Below are 10,410 nucleotides of genomic sequence, written 5' to 3'. Positions count from 1 at the left end.
CTCTACTTCAGGAGTTGCCTTCTGAAAACAGGTCTGTTTTCACTTGTTGCTGAAGACTTAAACCCACACCTGACCTGGCTTTTACCTGTGTTGGGGCACTAGGTCTTGCAGCAGGCGATAACACTCATTGCTGCAGGGTCCTGTCGGTGCTGCTGGTCCTGCCACCTCTCCCCTTGCTGGCTGTGCCCTTCTCCTCTCAGGGAAATCTCCAGCTGTCCCCTGATGTCTGTGTTAAAGTAAGAGCCAGCCAAATGCTGCCCTACCTAGCAGCATGGGGAGGTCAGGCAAGGGAACGTATTTTACTTGCAGAGCTGACATAATTGTTTAAAGCAAACAGACAGCTCAACATTTTTGCTAACTTAGAAAATCTGGCATCTTGGGAGAACGTGTTTGGACTCAGCAAGGCCATTTTCACAGGCAAAGCATTGTCATTAATCTGCATGTTTGGCATTGCTGCTGGAGAGCCTCCTTTTTGCTCTGAACGAGATGTATATTCATGGCCCGAGAGTTGCCTGGTTTTGTTCCCGTGCTGGCCGCTGGGCTGGGATGTCCATGAGCAGGCACCCGGCTCTCCCAGCTGCACCAGCACAAAAGCTCTGGTCACTGCTGCTGGATTGTCAAGCAAAGTGTGAGCTGTGATTGTATTGAGGCCAATGCAATCATATCACCTGCCAGTCTGGGGAAAAATAGGGTCTAAATAAGATGACGAGTGAATGATGTGGTCAGAATTAAAAGGATAAACAGCATCTTTCCCTTAATGAGCTCTGTTTAACATGTGAGAAGCCCCACACATGCTTTATCAGTATTCTGACCGGCGAGGAGCCTTGCCCAGACTTCATACAACAATTCATCACGGCCGATTTGTGCAAGGCATATTTGAGATGTAAGATGTGTGACTCAACCTCTTTTATTCCCTCATTAATTTTCTATTCTGCCTGAAATGGGTTCTTAGAGTGCTCATCACCAGGGTTTAAGCTGGTGAAAATGGGGCGTTGGGATTTCTGCTCTTACTTTTGTCCCGTGGGTGGATAAAGGGGCAGATGTACAAACACCTGGGCTGGGCAGGCCGGGTGTCCCCTGCCACCAGCACCTGCCTCCACCTGCGCTGCTCCCACCCATGGGCAAGTCTGAGAACAAGGCTGATAATTGCTGCTATCATTGACAGTCTCGCCAAGAAAATTGGTGGCTGAACAAAAGGAGTTTGAAGCTTTTAGCTCTTGTTGATATTTCTGAAGGCTTCACCTGAAAGTGCTTGAAGAGCTGGGATTTTGGGTGAAGTTTGTGCGTACATCTGTGTATCTCGTGCAATTTGCTCTCCTGCTCTGGATCCTGTCTCCCTTTCAGCACTCCTGCAGGTGCTTCTCACTGCGTCTTTGTGCTGCATGCTTTATGTGTCCTGCTGCTCTGATGTGTATTAGCTTCTCACACTCCCAAGGGCCACAGAAGATGAATGGCTTTATCTATAGGATTGCAGTAATAATCCATTTGAGTGGGAAACATGCTCCCCAGCATCAGTGCAGTGCAGAGGGCTGGCATTATCTGATAGCTGCAGAGGGGGCTGCAGGCAGCAAGTGTGATCTGAGCTGCACCTCGGGCTCTCCCGGTAACTCCTGACAAGTCACTTAAATCCTCTCCGGTGCCCTGGACCCACACAAGGCTCAGCTCCACAGATACCTGGGGTGCTGCGTGGCTTCCTGAGCTCACTAACACCTGTGAAACGCCTCAGCCTCCAGGAAAGGGCATCTGCTGAGTGCTGCATCACAGCAGTGAATTCAGGCACCTTCAGGGAGGTACCAGCTGGTGTAAGAGGGCTCGGTGACACTCAGCGTGCTCTCTGGGGGTGTCAGAGAGCCCCAGCCTCCTGCAAACACCCACCTCTGATGGAATTGGCCTTGTCCAGTCATTTCAGGCCGTGCCTGTGGCAGCAAGGCAGCTCACTCCAGCGTGCAGGGCTGTTGTCCACTGGCCTCTGACTTAATTTCAGTCTAGGCAAAAAAAATGTCTCTGGTGCCAATCAAGAAGCACAAAGCACACAGTAAGCACAGCTCAAAAGCTGCATTACCCTTATCTATTAGTAATGATCAATTAGCATGAAGGTCAGTGGGCAGCCTGGAAATGAGTCAGATAAGAAGGGCAGAAGGAGGACTTGAATGGAGAAGAAATTTTTGATTCATATTTGGCGTTTAAAGTCATAACTCTGGAACAGTGGGGGCGGAGGGTAGCGTTAAGTAGTCCTGCTGTCACACTGACTCAACCAGAGTGTAAATCATGCTGGGAGAGTGCTGTGGCTTTTCCTGGTGCTAAAACATTATATTGTACCACAGAAGGGATTGCAAGCTGCAGGAAGTCCTCCTTGCCCTCCGGCCCACCCTAAAAACCCCTGGACACCTTAAGCCCCCTGGCATGGCACAGCACCACGGAGCTTAAAATTCTCATCCCTGGCTTGCACCAAAATGAGCAGGATTGGCAGTGAAGGGGAGTGCAGGACAGAGGGGGCCTCAGTGGGCACCTGGGCATGGTGCAGTTAGGAGGTGCCCCTCAGGGCACTGGTAATGGTTGTGGGGGAGAAGGAGGAATGGCTTGTAAGCCTGTCAGGGGTCGAGAGGCATTTGGACACATGGCACCGGGCACATGGTGTAACTCCTGGGGATGGTGCTGGGCAGACCAGGAGCTGCACTCCATGAGCCCTGGGGGACCCTTCCAGCTCAGCTCAGTCTGTGATTCTGGAGCCTCAGGAAGGGACCTGGCCCCATCCAATCCTCCCAGGCTGGGTAAGGGGCATCTTCCTCATAAGATCCACAAAGCTGTTCCTGAGTATGAGCTGGTGTCTGAAGCAGCTTCTCTGCACTGAAACAGACCAGTGAACAGTGGCTCTTGCCACAAATTGCAGACAGTACGATACAATCATTCTTGTTTTCTCATGTTTAAGTGCCCCAGGTTTTCTCTGTTGCTGTGGGGCCAGTTGGTGGATGGGTGGGAATCAGTCACTTCCCAGGGTGTGAAGTTTATTTCTATGTATTTCTCCCACACATGTGTACACATGCACGAGTGCCAAGGCTTAACAAAACACTGCACATCCTTTCACTCTGTGTGAGTGCAGGGACACAGAGCACAGTGCCTCCAGCCTCTGCCCCTGAAACACCACATGATCTGGCTAAAAAATCCTGGTGAAGTGATGTTTTAAAGCAGCAGAGCACTACAGACAGGGTCTCTTCTGTTTTCATGATGTTAATTAACCCCCTTAAAGAGAGGGGGTAGTGAAATAGGTGATCCTGATACCAAGCAACTGCACTGCCTTGTTGAAGATGATGAAACATAAGTACAAAAGAGAATAGGTAGGGGTAGGTTAAACCCAGTGTTCCTGCCTCTGACAGTTTACTTTGATGAATGCACTCATTCACTCAGCTTCACCATTTGGATCCTGCATAATCAGAGATAACAGGCGGATGGTTTGCATGAATAACTAAGTTTGTCATGTTTAATTTTCTTTAAAAAAAGAAACAGCAGTTGCTTTACCCTCATCCTTCAGGCCCAATACATATTTATAAATTGTCAGGAAATGAAAAGCCTTTTAACAGCACGCAACAAGCATGCAAAGCTACCAGGAGAAATAAGTGGGAGAGCAGTGAGTGTGGGGAGCAGCACAGCCCACCTGCAGCTCGTGTGGGCTCACCTCGTGTCACCTGGAGTGGGCAGAGGATGCTGAGCAGGCTGTCTGAGCTGCTAGGCAGCGTGGCACTGATATTTGTTTTGTGTTCTGCAGACAGTGTCTTCTGACAGCTTGACATTGTGCAACAAGAAGTGTTAAAACTGAAAAAGAACCCTGCATTTGGCAGTTGGCTGGCAATTCAGCAACTGACTGTGCTGCTTAATATTTGATTGGGTGCTCCCTTTAGAGTGCCCATCCCATCACTGACAATTTCTTAAAAACTACAAAAGGTCCTGCTGGAGTCTGCGTGGAGCAAAGTGGTGGAGGAACATCCTGTGCAGAGCACTGCTCCCAGCTCCCAGACCATCCCCTCCAAAGCCATTCCCAGCCACCCTGGGAGCTGTGCCTGGTGGAAATGTGAAGGTGAAAGCACTGACTCACTGCTGGGATGGCTCTGGCCCAGGACCAGCCCTTCCCAGCCCCTGCCAGGCGTAGGTGCAGGCATCGTGGCTGCTCTTAAACACTGCTAATATTACAATTAAAAAATATCCAGTCTCTTTATTAAGCAAATGACTTCTGCAGAGAATAGTGTGATATATTAAAATATCTGTGTAGAAAGTTCCCAAGGGAGAAATTCAGGGGAAGAAAGATTGGATCACTAAAACTGAGAGAGAAACCAGGACCTGCTAATGTGACGCTGAAAGAAGATGGCCAAATCTAGTTAGAGGGTCTTCTAACCAGCATGGCTTTCTTCATAATCATCCTATCAAGATGATCTGTGCAATAGGCGACCTCTGACTTCACTACCAATATATATGTCACCAGACACAAATCCCTCAAGAGCTAACTCAATGATATTTCAAGTAAGAACTACTAGGCAGAAGCACAATCTGATTACCAGTGTGTTTGCAGCCTGGGAGGCACAGGAGATCTATGGATGCTGAATCCACAGAGGAGCACCAGGCTAGGAGCACACCAGGCCCCTTGCAGTGGCTGCCTACCCTGGTCCCACTGATGGCATGTGGCTTGTTACTACAGTTTCCTAAAGAAGTCAAACCTTGAGTTAATTAGGGATCCCTCTGCTGGATAATAATTTGACTTTAGCATCGATTAAAACAATCTCAGACTTGCTTCAAGTTGCAATCAGTTTATCACACCCTGAAAAGCCCCAGATGGCTGGCAGGGTGGGTGCCAGGGTTGCTTGTTGTCCTCAGGGAGTCTGAGTCCCTAGTGTGGGCTACACAAGCCCTGCTGAGCAGTGTGGTGCTGGAAGGCAGTGTCAGTGTGTGTTAGAGTGCAGCCCTGGATCTAATGGTAAAACCAATAAATCTTACCAAAAGTACCACCGAGGTGAAAAGTATGAAGTGTTTGCCACTAGTGGTTGTCTGGGGAATAGAGAATAATAAATTAGCAAATTCAAAACCACACAGGCCTGTAAAACGTTGTTTCCCTGATGAAATTATATTACAGAAAAATCTTTAAAACATCAGTCCCCTTCACTTTTATAGACCCCACTTCAAGGGGCCCTTCTGCCTGTGCTCAGTTTTCAGCCTGTGAGCTGCTGTGCCGGTGGGAGGAGGGCAGGCTGAGAGAGCTGGCACGTGGGAATGTTTGGCTGGATCAGCCTGTGGCCAGCACTCGTGGGAATGTGGCCAAGGGTGGGTGTGAGGAGCCTGATTCTCATTTACCTCGAGGTGGCTGCGCGGGGCTCCCTGGGTGAGCCTAAGTGTGTGTGAACACTAAAGCATGCAACGAATTTAAAATCCCCCAAAGTTAACCCAAAACAGTCCCACAGAGGCATTGTGGTGCTGGTAGAGCACAGGCACGGGCGGGCTGCACCCCTGTCCTTGCCAGGGAAGGTGCTGTGCTGCAGGCACCCCACAGCCACGGTGGGGATCTGTGTGCTGTCGCTGCCCTCCCGCCCTGGCCACAGCCCAGCCCAGCCCTCTGCCCCCAGCAGCTCATCTGCTGTCTAGACTGAGAGCCTGGCCTCAAACAGAGACATTAATGTTTCCATTAATAGGGATCTCTGTGTTGCTACATAGTCTGAATTGGCCTCTATTACTTATTAATGAAGATCCAAAAGTGCATGTACTTAAGACCTTGCTTAGCTAAGGGGAGTCTTCTAGGGCCAATTTGAGTCCTATTTAATGACTAATGGCTATTGAGACATAATGTCCACTAAGCAGACATCACATCCTATTTAGTATTTAATGTTTAAATATTTAATTAATTAAACACTGCCAAATATTTAATTAAACACCATCAGAGCCATCCTGACACTTCCACTATGCATAATGCAAAGGAAATCAGGGCTTTCCTTACCAGCCCCACAAGTAATGCAGACTCAGCCTTACTCAGAAAGAGCTGGGGTCTGCATAGCCAGAATACCTGCAAACACACACAACAGAGAAGGTGGGTTATTGAAAAACATCCTTTTTTGGTTTTTCCCTCCAAATGAGCTGAACTAAATGCTTTGTTAGTAAATCAGGCTCTGAAGTGACATGCAGGCAGAGCAGTGGCACCGTGTGCTGCACTGCAACAAGAATGCTATGCTTGTATATTGACTTTTAATTATTTAAAAGTAAATGATTGCTACTTAGCATGGCATACCTGCCAGCAGTTTACACTAGTTTTGCTTAAATATTTACTCTGCTATTCAATAAAAAATGAGTCTACTGAAGCAAAAAATGAGAACATACCATATCACATGACCCCTTTCCTACCTGTGGCATGCCAACCTCACAAAGATTTATTCACAAAGAGATGCTAGATTTTGATAGTTTTCCTGGACTAACCCAAAACACATGTTTAAATTAACCAGACAGATATCCAGGCACAAACAGGTTGTAATTACCAGCTTTTGACTTTCAGTTTCATATTTACTTATGGAAACTTGGCACTTCAAAAAATGAAGCTCTATAAACCCCAGTTTCAAAATCTGGACAGTGAGCATCATTTGGGGCTGAATTGCTTATCTGAATATTTTATCACCAAGCTCCATCCTCTGATGCATGCTGAAGCTGCTAGGTCATGTTTCATCACTCCCAGCCTGTGTGGGGTTATCTCACTTTAATGTTCCCACATGGGATCTCTCGCAAACAAGGAATGTGGCTACCAGTTGGAAAAACCATTAAAGTCACATCATTTTTATGCTTGGATTCAAGCCATTTATTAATGAAATGAGGATACATATTTTGGGCTTCCTTTAGAGGATCTTACACTATCTTATTGGCTGCTCCAGACAAATTATCTTTCACTGTAAAGAGCTGATGCTTCAGTTGCTCAAATTGGGTTTTACTTATACAAACAGGAAAAAAAAAATTGGACTCAATGCTGTAAAAAGCCTCTATTGTTAGGGGACCTTTATCTCTCAAGTTCAGTGATGCTTTGCTTTGTCCATTTGCATTTATTGAACAATCAGTTGCCTGAACAGCCAGGAGTTTGCCTACATCTATAGGCTGCTGGGATGTTTTGAATTTTCATGTTCTTCTGCCCACTCAAGCAATAACCTCAAACTACATTCATTCCTTTCACTTCTCTGCTCCTTACAGTCTTTTAAACAAAGGTATATTGCCACCCAAAGTATGGAGGGGGAGGCAAAATGCCATTGTGCTAATGCTTTGCCCAAAAATAAAGGCTAAAGCTGGGCAGGATGGAGGGCTCATCCGCCTCATTTAATGTAACAGGCGCTTGATGGTCTTGCTTGATGTAGGTCATGTCTTTTAATTACCTTTTCCTTTATTCTCACGTGTACACAGACTGCCTCGGCAGCTCATGTACAGCGGGCTGTGTGTCAGAGGTGCGCAGGGAGCAGGAACCGGCCCCTGTGAGCAGAGAGGGGACGGGTGGGGACAGCGACTGCGGGGCTGGGGTTGGTCCCCGCGCTGGGTGGGGAGGCACAGGGGATGGAGAAGGCATTGGGCTGGAGAGAACGCGGCTCTCCTCGGAGGGAGCTGCCCCGGCTCAGCCGTGCTGGGAGCGCTCTGCCAGGGCGGCGTGTGCCTGCTGCACTTGTCACATTAACGGGGACCCGGCCCCAGCTGCAGCCCAGGCCTTCCTGCGCTCATTTATAATTCAGCACGTCTTGACTGCTTAATTGCGGAGATGTGTAGCAGTCTCTAACAGCGAGTGAGCTCTTTTCGGGGAAAACCAGTGCGGACAGCAATTCCACGTCTGCATTCTCAGTTTTAAAAGAAACTCCTTCCGCCATCTGCCATCAGCCCGCAGGTCCCCAGACAGCCTTGGCAGCCGCTGAATTTTGACGGTGCCGTGTCTGGGTTTGCCGTGGAGCTGTAGTTAAACCCAGCCCCAGTGGTGCCAGCCCGCCCGCTCAGCCCGGTCACAGCCGCAGCGCCCGCGTCCCCACGGCAGAGGTGCCGAGGACACGGCTCCCGGAGCAGCGTGGGCAGTGCAGGGGACAGTGCAGGGGACAGTGCAGGGCTGCTTGCTCTCAACTTTGCCCCGGCAGGCAGACGAAGCAGAAAAAGAGGAAAGGGGGAACCTGTTTCTGCCTGTGACACACGGGGTGGGCGAGGGGCCGTGCGAGCCCCAGCACTGCCGAGTCCTCAGCAGCCCCACTGCCCCGAGAGAACCACAGGTATTCCCGGAACAATTTCCTCCTGTTGTGACGTTTAAAAGATCCCGACAACACTAAATTCCTTCTCGTTCCGGCAGCCCCGCAGCAGTTGTGCCGGCAGCGAGAAGGGGCGTCCGGGGCGGGCGGCAGAGGGGGCTGGAGCCCGGGCAGCGCTTCTTGGGGCTGAGCCCTCTGCCCCTCGGGCTGCAGTAGGTACGGCCTGGGGTTGCTCCCGCACCGCCCAGCCCTGCCAGAGCCCCTCCGGGGCGGGCCGGTGCCGCTGCTCCGTGGGACAGACCCCTCTGGAGGCGGCGGGTCCCGCGGCGCGGCGGGGCCGGGCAGTCCCGGCGGAGCCCCCGCCCGCCGCCGGCCCCGCCGCCGCATTCCAAAGGGTCTGCTGCCACCTCGTGGGCCGCGCCGCGCCCGGCCCCGCCGCGCCGAGCCCCGCACGGCCCCGCAGAGCCTCCCGCCGCCGTACCGCATCCCTCCACAGCACCACATCCTCCCGCGGTATTGCATCCCGCATCCCTCCCGCGGTACCGCATCCTTCCACAGCACCACATCCCCCCGCGGCAGAGCATCCCGCATCCCACCCGCGGTACCGCATCCTTCCACAGCACCACATCCTCCCGCGGTACCGCATCCTTCCACAGCACCACATCCCCCCGCGGCAGAGCATCCCGCATCCCACCCGCGGTACCGCATCCTTCCACAGCACCACATCCTCCCGCGGTACCGCATCCTTCCACAGCACCACATCCCCCCGCGGCAGAGCATCCCGCATCCCCCCGCGGCACCACATCCTCCCGCGGCAGAGCATCCCGCATCCCCCCCGCGGTACCGCATCCTTCCACAGCACCACATCCTCCCGCGGTAGCGCATCCTCCCGCCGCGTCCGCATCCCCCCATAGCCCCCACAGACTCCCGCCCATCCTCCCGCCGCTCCACCTCTCCCACCCCGCAAGAAGAAGATTCTCGTGCGGGGAATTTCTGGCCCAGCAGCCCGGCCCTGGGAGCCTCACGCAGGGCCACCGCACAGACACACGGAGACTCGTGGGCCCTTAGAGGATTTTGTTCTCCACACTATAAAGTTTGGTGTGGAAGAGATTCACTGAGGCACAGCCACTGTATCCTGCAATCCTGCTGGTGCAGGAGTGGATTAGTATTGTCTCCATTAGAGTGACTAAACTAAACCAGGTCACTTGTCAAAATACAAAGCTCAAAAGTACTCTACTAATTTGGGGTTAATATTTTTTTTCCCTCCCAGGTATGTGAAACACTACTGGAAACACAATGGTTTTGGCTGTATTTGTTTATGGTCAGCGATTTTGTGCTTATCTAAGGACTTGAATCAATATGTAGATGAAAAGGCCCTTTTTTTCCTCTACAGTCTTAAAATGTACATATTACAATTCATTGTCTCACATAAGATTTTATCAGGCATGTTGTTTCCACTGCACATCCTGACTTAATGCAATGTGGCCTTCAAAAATTAGTCATAATACAGCACATCAGCTGGAAGAGACAAACATTTCCATAAACTGCATGTTCCATCAGCGTTTCATTGCAACCTATAGGCAGATGGTTTTTTCCAAATTCAGTGGAATCACATGTGTTCCAGATGGCTCCATGTTCACAAATAATGTATTCCCATACAACTCTGACCGGGACACGGGTCAGACTCAGTCTTGAAGCAAAGGCATATTAGTAACAAATGTGCCACTTTTCCTCCCCTCCCCATTTCTGAGTGAGCTCACTACAAACTGTTGTTATCTGAAATACAGGCTCTAGGGCAGTTGAAGATCCAGCAGCTTTCACGTGGATTTTTTGGTTCCTGGCTCCCGTGGTTGTCCACAGGGAAGATCATGTGCTGCAGGGACCATGGTCCCCCCAGGCTGCCACAGCCCCTCCAGCTCCAAGTACAGGAGCTCTTGCTGGGATCTCAGCCCATGTCCTGTCCTTGTGAAGCCTACCTGGTGACAGGTTCCTCTTTGCCCTGGGGCAGTGCTTTCCATGCACGGTGCTCAGCTCCTGGGAGGTGTCTCCGGGCATTCCCCACTCTCCAGCTCTGTCTCCCCACTTTACAGCGCCCTGTGAGCTGCTCCCGTCACCATGCAGCGCTGCATCCTTCGTTTCCCAAGGAAGCTGCCCTGGCAGGGCCAGCAGGATGTGCGGGTGATGC

Source organism: Haemorhous mexicanus, chromosome 12 (genome assembly GCF_027477595.1).
Source record: "Haemorhous mexicanus isolate bHaeMex1 chromosome 12, bHaeMex1.pri, whole genome shotgun sequence".
In the NCBI taxonomy this organism is placed as follows: domain Eukaryota; kingdom Metazoa; phylum Chordata; class Aves; order Passeriformes; family Fringillidae; genus Haemorhous; species Haemorhous mexicanus.
This window is presented reverse-complemented; position numbering follows the sequence as displayed.